General features: G+C 46.4%; 1 long non-coding RNA gene across 1 annotated transcript; it reads left to right on the forward strand.

Annotated features, from left to right (window-relative positions):
* Window positions 1-722: 722 nt before the first annotated feature.
* On the forward strand, window positions 723-7,791 carry LOC148002238 (uncharacterized). Its single transcript, XR_015634291.1, has 2 exons — window positions 723-884; window positions 5,819-7,791. It is a non-coding gene; the product is annotated as an uncharacterized LOC148002238 (long non-coding RNA).

Below are 7,791 nucleotides of genomic sequence, written 5' to 3' on the forward strand. Positions count from 1 at the left end.
TTTTGCAGGAGCGTTCTTTTCCTTCTATTGACCAAGGGCAAAGAGTTACTGATAAATGGGTATACTGGGGCCTATCCTGCCTTAACCTTTCTACCATGCAGGAAAGGAAGGCAGTACGCATAGCACATCCATAAAAAGGTCCATCCCAAAGGCAGTTGTTGAAGAAAGGGAAGGGGATGATTAGAGATGGGATTTCTAGCAGGAGGGATGGAAGTACATGGAAGCATAATCTATGTGATAGAAAAACAGCATTGACAGAAATATCAGGGGGAGCCCTGTGGATACAAGTGTGGTTCTTAGTGCACAGGAGCAACCAAAGTGCCCAAGAGGAGACGGCTCTCCTCTGTTGCAAAAAGACTGTTCTTGTTACAGTACCAAATGAAGCTGCAAGTTCTTATCTAAACCATCAGCAACAGATAGCATTATGGAAAATACAATATCAACTTCAGTAAGCAATATTTCAGATAATCTCCATTCCATTATTGTGGGGAGCGGGTGTGGCGGCAGTCCCAAGATGGCACCCGGGACTGCTGCCACGTCTTATGACTAGCTCCTGACTTCCTCATACACACAAAAGTAAGCCACACCCATTGTGAGAGCTTCCCATGCGCACCGTGACACAAGATCAGGCCATTTGGCGTGGACCTATGAACTGAGACTACTTAGACTGGACTGATGGGGCGTGGTTACGGGTTTTTCAGTAGGGAGTGTGCTTGGGGGTAGGAGATTGCTGCTTGCATGCAGAAAGAAAGGTTCCTGAATAAATTGCTTCGAGAAGAACTTCATGGTGTCACTCCTTTCTGTGGGACAGAGACGGAGATGACAAGTGGTGGCCTGGATGGGGAAGTTTGTTCAGAACTCATCGCAGTCAGGGTGGCTAGACGGTAAGTTCCCAGGTAAGTGGGACGAGCTAAGCTCTCGGGTTCAGACTATAAGGTTCCCAGTTTTGGGACAAGTTGCACCAAGCGCAATGGGGAACTCGACCTCCGCTCAGACAGTTCCCCAGGCCCTCAAGGATTTGTTGAAAGCGAAAGGAATCGGGCTAAAGAAAGACACAGTGGAGAATTTTTTAAAAGCAGTGGACCAAGGTGCTCCATGGTTTCCTGTAACAGGACAGACACCTGACTATGCCCAATTGGGAAAAATTAGGGAAAGACTTGAGGTTTGCCGAGGAGCAGGGGGTTTTATCAAAAAGAGTAATGCCAGTATGGAAATTAGTGAAAAATTGCATAGGAGATGAGGAAAGATGTGGTGCAGAGCTAAAAAAGGGCAATGAGGCGATAAGTCAGGTTAGACAGGAAAGCTCCCAAAAATCGGAGACCAAGGGAACTTCTAGACAGGGAGATATGTCCCAAGACGATCTGGAGAGCATTGCAGACAGCTTAGAGAAAGTGAAACTGAAGGTAGAGCCATCAGCTCTGGGGCTGCCTCATCCACTGCCGTACGATCCGGGCGGGGCAGAGGGTTGTTGTCTACACCCAGAAACCTGGAGGGAACTTCGAGCCCAATGCTTCCCTGTATTTCAGGATGCGCAGGGCAATCGCACACATGAGCCGCTAGATTGGAAGATTGTCCAAAGACTGGCCGAAGGAGTTCGCGCATACGGTGTTACCGCTGCTTATGTAGTGGTGCAGTTAGAATCCTTACATCTCTTTTGTATGACTCCTAGCGATTGGCAGAATCTGGCTTGTGCCTGTCTGACATCAGGCCAGTATTTGGACTGGAAGGCATACTTTATTGAGTTTGCTGCCGAGCAGGCTGTGGTCAACGCTCGTAACGGGCAGCAAGTTTGGGATCAGGACATGTTGCTAGGACAAGGGAGATTTGGGGCAGCTCAGATCAATTATCCTCTTCAACACCACAGGGACCAGGGCATGGAAATCCCTTCCTAATAGAGAAGAGGTGATCGGAAACTTGACTAAGATCATCCAAGGACCCACCGAGCCCTTTGCAGATTACATTGCTTGTATGGTGGAGGCGGGAGGCCGGGTCTTTGGGGATCCTGATACCGCCATGCCACTGTTGAAACAGCTTATCTTTGAGCAGTGTACTAAAGAGTGCAGACAAGCTATTACTCTGTATAAGGGAAAAGGCTTAGAGGTGTGGATATAGCTCTGCAGGGACTTGGGGGGAGGGGCTTTGTCTAATTCAGGGTTGGCTGCTGCCGTCATGCAGATGTCCCAAGGACGGAATGGCCAAAAGAATAATAACTGCTTTAAATATGGGCAGCCTGGCCATATGAGGCGCCAATGCCCACAGCTAAAAGGAACAGGGGATCAAGGGCCTAAGATGTCTGGACTATGCCCCAGATGCAGAAAAGGTAATCACTGGGCCAATGAGTGCCAGTCGGTTAAGGACATTCACGGGCAGCCACTTAATACCGGTGCCCGGCCAAAAAACTTGAGAGGAGCCCCCAACCCCAGGACCTGCAAATATATGGGGTGGTGTCGGAAGGATGGCCCAACCTGAATCCTCCGATGCACTGGGGCCGCCCCTGAGAGCAACAAAAGGAAGTGCAGAACTTAACCTCAGTTCCACCACCAGACTCATATTAACCCCCCGAATGGGAACTCAATTAGTGGATACAGATTCTAAGGGCCCTTTACCTGCTGATACAGTGGGATTGATTTTAAGAAGAATCTCTGCTACCATGCAAGGGTTAATAGTTCATCCCGGGGTGATTGATCCGGATTTTGCCGGGCAGGTTAAAATAATGGTGTCTTCCCCTAGAGGCATCGTTGCAATATCTCCTGGGGATAGGATAGCTCAACTGCTCCTTTTACCTAGGTATCACTCTAAATTTCCTGCTAAAGATTTGGAATGAGGAAGTAAGGGCTTTGGCTCAACTGGGGTCTCTAACATCCTTTGTTCCTTGGACCTTCACACCTGGCCACTGTTAAAAATGTCTATGGAAGGGAAATCCATATCCGGCCTCCTAAATACTGGTGCTGATTGTAGTATCATCAGCATCAAGGATTGGCCCACTGCGTGGCCAAGACAACAGTCAGAGCAAACACTGAGAGGACTAGGATATGCTCAAATGCCGGAAATGAGCTCTCGTATCCTACATTGGACGGATGATGAGGGACATTCTGGTGAGTTTCAACCATATGTATTGGCCGTTCCAGTGTCCTTCTGGGGTCGTGACCTGATGAAAGAAATGAGCTTTATTTTAACTAATGAAGGGCGCTACAACACGCAGGCCCGGGATATGATGATGGGAATGGGCTATGTCCCTGGAAGGGGGCTAGGCCGCTCTTTATAGGGCAAAGCCTCCCCTGTGATGGTCCGCAAAAAGACTGATCGTGGTGGGCTGGGTTTTTCATAGGGGCCACTGAGGGAGCTTTACCCATTACATGGAAAACTGAGGATCTGCTGTGGGTTCCTCAGTGGCCACTTCCCTCAGAAAAGTTGAATGCTGCCCAGGAATTGGTACAAGAACAGCTAGAATTGGGCCATATGCACCCTTCTACTTCCCCCTGGAATACTCCTATATTTGTTATAAAGAAAAAATCAGGGAGATGGAGACTTTTACATGACTTGAGAGAAATAAATAGACAAATGGTTTTGATGGGCTTGCTTCAGAGAGGGCTGCCATTGCTGTCTGCTTTGCCCAAAAATTGTCCTATAATAGTTTTAGATATTAAAGATTGTTTTTTCTCAATTCCTTTGCATCAGAATGATATGGTTAGGTTTGCCTTCACTGTTCCTTCTCAAAATAATGAAGAGCCTGATAAAAGGTTTGAGTGGACGGTTCTGCCACAGGGTATGGCAAATAGTCCTACTATGAGTCAACTATATGTTGATACAGCTTTAAAAGAGGTTAGACAGAGGTTTCCTAAGGTGAAATGTTATCATTACATGGATGACATCCTTATTGCAGCTCCCAGAGAGGAGTTGCTTGATGAGGCATATAGCTGCGTGGCTGCACAGTTAAGGGAAAGGAACTTGGTTGTGGCCCCAGAAAAGGTTCAAAAGGACCTGGTAGTAAATTATTTAGGGACAAAAATAACTACAAACTCGGTGTCCCCTCAAAAGATCCACATTCGTACTGATAAATTATGTACATTAAATGATTTTCAAAAATTATTGGGAGACATTCAGTGGGTCCGCCCTTCTTCGTCTTTAACCAATAAACAACTACAGCCACTATATGACCTCTTACCATGCGATACCAATTTGAATTCTCCCAGATGCCTTAACGATGCTGCCAGAGCAGCTTTGAGTTTGGTGGAGCAGGGCATTCAAGTTGCTGCTTTGAAGCACAGAGATGAGTCACAGCCTATTGCATTGTGTATCCTGCCAACAAAACAGCCAACGGGGGTCTTATGGCAAGGGGCTCCCTTGCTCTGGATACATCCAAAGATATCCCCACCCAAAACACTTGTTCATTATCCCACCTCAGTGGCTCAGTTAGCCTTGCTTGGCATTCAGCAATGTATACAGTACTTTGGCATCCCGCCAAAGGATTCGATAGTTCCCTATAATGTAAAGTAGTTGGAAGTGTTGTCAGCCTCAATAGATGATTGGGCTATTGTGAGGTGCAGTTTTCAAGGTAACATTGATAATCACTTTCCCAAGGATCCAATATTACAATTGATTATAGCTCATCCTGTGATTTTTCCTCATATTACTTCTAAACATCCCTTAACGGATGCTCTGCTTATCTTTACAGATGGTTCCAAGATGGGTTGTGGAGTACATGTAGTTGCAGGAGCAGCACCACTTACTATATACAATTCCCCCCTGCATCACCCCAAGTTATTGAGTTACAAATTGTGATTAAGGTGTTTGAATTATTTCTAGGCCCTTTTAATTTGATCTCTGATAGCCAATATGTTGTTAATATGTTACAATGTTTGGAGGTGGTGGGCAAAGTTAATTTAAAATCTACCATTGGAAAATTGGTTCTAGCATTACAAGACTTAATTTTGCATAGGTCTTCACCTTTTTTTGCACAACATATCCGTGCTCATACCGGGTTGCCTGGACCCCTGGCTGAGGGGAATGATATTGTAGATAAAGCCTCTAGGGCATGTGTGACCTTTTTCATTACTTCACCTGTTGCATTGGCTCGAGATTTTCATTCATGTTTTCATGTTAACTCCAAGACCTTGTCCTCCCGATTTAAAATTTCTCATGCAGAAGTGAAAGATATTGTAAAAATGTGCCAAAAATGTGCCAAAAATGTGCCCCATCATTGCCTCAGATTGGGGTTGGGGTCAATCCATGTGGGTTGTGCCCTCTACACCTATGACAAATGGATGTTACCCACTTTCCAGAACTTGGAAAGTTAAAGTATCTTCATGTTTCCATCGATACAGCTTCTGGAGTTGTTTTTGCCTCTCTATATGCAGGAGAGAAGGCACGTCATGTGATTGCACATTGCTTTGAAGCTTGGGGTGCCTGGGGGCAGCCTAAAGAATTGAAAACTGATAATGGGCCGACCTATACTTCTGCTTCTTTTGTGTCCTTTTGTAAAATGATGGGTGTTCGATTGACTCGTGGATTGCCCTACAACCCTCAGGGGCAGGGCATTATTGAACGAGCCCACCGCACCCTAAAGGAACACTTAATTAAACAAAAGGGGGGAATTGCATCTGCTGGCTCCACCCCTAGGGAAAGATTAGCCATTGCTCTCTTTACCTTGAATTTTTTAAATGAAGATAAGCAGGGTCAGGTTGCAGCCGAGCGTCACGTCAACCCTGATGCTTCTTCAAAAGGCATGTTGATGTGGAAGGACGTCCTAACTGGTACTTGGCAGGACCCTGACCCAGTGTTGGTTTGGGCGAGAGGGTCTGTTTGTGTGTTTCCCCAGGATCATCGGCAGCCGCTGTGGGTCCCGGAGAGGCTGACCAGAGTGGTCCAAGATGAACGGAAGGAGGATACTATGGATGTTCCTGTTGTTGCCGATGCTTCCTGGGGTGATGGCTGAAGACCTACGCTGAGGACTTTTATCTGTATTTCCTAAACCCCTGCCATTGACGCATTCAGCACAAGTGTTTCCCCGGTTTTTCTCTCTAATGCTTCGTTACAGTTACCCCTCTTTGCCATGCGATGGAGAAATAGCGCCTCTCAATGCTATTGCAGCTTCAGCTGAAGGGATTGCTATGCTTTCAGATGATTCAAAATATTTCTCAGAATAGTGATTGCATTCAAATGTATAATCAACCAGCTGCATGGTTTGACATGCCTATCAATAGTTCTACTAAAGCTAATGCCACATGTATTTGAGGGGTGTGGCCTGCCAGTATTTCCAAAGGCAATGATACCATACCTTCCCAACCTATATGGGCTCCCTTTTGCAAGGGTACCCATGAGTCACTTCCACCATGGACTGGGTGTCAGGCTAGAAAGGCAGCATGGGCTGTAACGAAGTATTTTACCTTTTCTCCTTATATTAGCACAGTCCATAATGGCTCATTTTCAGGATATAATTGGACCTATCAGAATCCTGCTCAGGCAGTAGCTAGTAATCCTTTCAATGTGTGGTTGTTGTGTGGAGTGAATGGTAGTTGCACAGATATCTCTCCTCTGAGCATGTTAGTGGGAGGGGGTTGGGGTAATGTAAGCTTTCATTGGAATGGATCTATAGGGTTTGAAACCTCTGTTTCTCAATTTGCTTATGGGCTTAATGTTTCCTTTAAGGCTACGCCTGTCTGCATGTGGCCTCCTTATGTGTTTATTGTCTATAATGGGAGTTATGATGATAATGTTGTTAATTGTAGTAGTGGTAGTTGTTTCTATAGTATGTGTTGGAATGTATCTGCATATTCTTTAGCTGTTGTGACTAGGATGCCTCATTTTGTACCCGGGCCTGTTCAGGCTCCTTCTGCTATGACTTTGTTTAGGCAGAAAAGGGATTTTGGCATCACCGCAGCCATTGTTTCTGCTATAGCAATCTCTGCCGCTGCAGCCACAGCTGCGGCCGTATCCCTTACCTCGGTAGTACAGACTGCTGCCGCTGTGAATAGTTTATCCGCAGGTGTTGCAGAAGCTTTGGATTTATCCCACAACTTATCTCAGTATATTACAGGAAATTGGTCTTAACATTTTGATGGACTAGTTCGGGAGCTTAGACAATCCATCGTCCATATCAACTCCACCCATGTGGATGTGTCTTTAGCTGGAGGACTGGCCAATTGGATCACCACAGTTGCCTCTCAGCTGAAAGAATGGGCAGGACTCGCTGGACTCGCCCTGTGCCTGATTCTTACGAGCGTCCTGGCCTTTTGGTGCATTTGCCATATGCGGTTTCATCAACGCAGAACTCAAACCTTAATGATTGCAGCAGTGGAGAAGGGCAGTCTCCTCAAGTGTGGCTTGGCGTGCTAGAGAAGTAGTCAAGGATGGATAAGACTCCCTGGGTGTGTCACCAACCTAAGACAGGGATCAAACCTAAGCTGTTTGTCTCCCAATGACGGGTAAGGGGCATTGCTGCAGGAGGCAACCTAAGACAGGCATTCTCTCTGCCAAATATAAAGAATGGGGAGATGTGGGGAGCGGGTGTGGCGGCAATCCCAAGATGGCGCCCGGGACTGCTGCCAAGTCTTATGACTAACACCTGACTTCCTCATACACCCAAAAGTAAGCCACTCCCATCGTGAGAGCTGCACAGGCGCACCGTGACACAATATCAGGCCATTTGGCGTGGACCTATGAACTGAGACTACTTAGACTGGACTGATGGGGTGTGGTTACGGGTTTTTTAGTAGGGAGTGTGCTTGGGGGTAGGAGATTGCTGCTTGCATGCAGAAAGAATGGTTCCTGAATAAACTGCTTTGAGAAGAA

The sequence above is a fragment of the Rattus norvegicus genome, chromosome 12 (assembly GCF_021556685.1).
Source record: "Rattus norvegicus strain SHRSP/BbbUtx chromosome 12, alternate assembly SHRSP_T2T, whole genome shotgun sequence".
NCBI lineage: Eukaryota > Metazoa > Chordata > Mammalia > Rodentia > Muridae > Rattus > Rattus norvegicus.